The sequence below is a fragment of the Cuculus canorus genome, chromosome 1, assembly GCF_017976375.1.
Source record: "Cuculus canorus isolate bCucCan1 chromosome 1, bCucCan1.pri, whole genome shotgun sequence".
In the NCBI taxonomy this organism is placed as follows: Eukaryota; Metazoa; Chordata; class Aves; order Cuculiformes; family Cuculidae; genus Cuculus; species Cuculus canorus.
This window is the reverse complement of record NC_071401.1, coordinates 147,708,033-147,709,419: the sequence shown is the minus strand read 5'-3', so window position 1 is coordinate 147,709,419 and position 1,387 is coordinate 147,708,033. Positions and strand designations below refer to the sequence as shown.

The 1,387-nt window shown below is 49.4% G+C and overlaps 1 non-coding gene across 1 annotated transcript; it reads left to right on the top strand.

Annotated features, from left to right (window-relative positions):
* The first annotated feature begins 206 nt into the window (after positions 1-206).
* Positions 207-277, top strand: TRNAG-CCC (transfer RNA glycine (anticodon CCC)). Its single transcript has one exon. It is a non-coding gene; the product is annotated as a tRNA-Gly (tRNA).
* The last annotated feature ends 1,110 nt before the right edge of the window (positions 278-1,387 follow it).

Sequence of the window (1,387 nt, the reverse complement as noted above, 5' to 3'; positions counted from 1 at the left end):
TGTCAGTAGAGATAATTCAGAAGACTTCCATAGCACATATTTGACTTTCAACAAATGAGATATACTCTTAGGAATCATTCTGACTGTAAGCACTGCAGAGAGCTGCTGCCAGAGATCAAACGATATAAGTAACACACGCCTGGATGTTACGCTAACATGGGACTCGAATCCTGACAGTGGTTGCTACCAAACTGCTAACATACAGTGCACCAGTGGTGTAGTGGTATCATGCAAGATTCCCATTCTTGCGACCTGGGTTCGATTCCCAGCTGGTGCATGTTAATCCACTGGCCCTCTGGAAGGCAGATCAGGCAGGCAAGACTTTTCCTTCTCTCTAAATTGGAGGGATATGGATTCAATGAGTGGACAGTACAGTGAATAAGAAACTGGTTGGATGGTCATAGTCAAAGAGTAGCGGTCAATGGCTGAAAGTCCAGATGGAGATCCGTGAGAAGTGGTGTCCCTCAGGGGTCCGTACTGGGACCAGTGCTGTTCAATTTCTTTATTAATGATATTGACAGCGAGATTGAGTGTACACTCAGCAAGTTTCCAGATGACACCAAGCTGAGTGGTGTGGTTGCCACACCGGAAGGATGGGATGTTGTCCAGGGGGACCTGGACAGACTGGAGAAGTGGGCCTGTGAGAACCTCACAAGGTTCCACAAGGCCAAGTGTAAGGTCCTGCACCTGGGTCGGGAAAATCCCCATTTTCAGTACACGATGGGGGATGACATGATATAGATCAGCTCTGCAGAGAAGGACTTGGGGGTGCTGGTCCGTGAGAAGCTCGACATGAGACAGCATGGCCAGCAAGGAGAGGGAGGGGATTCTCCCCCTCTGTTCCTCTTTTGTGAGACCTCATCTGGAATACTGTGTCCAGTTCTGGAATCCTCAAAGTAAGGATATGGAGCTGTTGGAACAGGTCCAGAGGAGGGCTACAAAGATAATCAGAGGGCTGGAGCACCTTCCCTTTGAGGACAGGCTGAAAGAGTTGGGGCTGTTCAGCCTGGAAAACAGAAGGCTCCAAGGAGATCTTAGAGCGACCTTCCAGTACCTGAAGGGGTCCTACAGAAAAGCTGGAGAGGGGCTATTCATAAAGACTTGTGGTGAGAGAACGAGGGGGAACTGGAGGGGGGCAGATTTAGACTAGAAATTAGGAAGAATTTCTTCACCATGAGGGTGGTGAGGCACTGAAACAGATATCCAAGGGAAGTTGTGGGTGCCCCATCCTTGGAGGTATTCAAGACCGGGTTGGATGAGGCCTTGGGGAGCCTGACCTAGAGGGATGTCCCTGCCCATGGCAGGGGGGTTGGAACTGGATGATCTTTAAGGTCCCTTCCAACCCTAGCTATTCTATGATTCTATGATTAACTGGGAGCAGATAAGT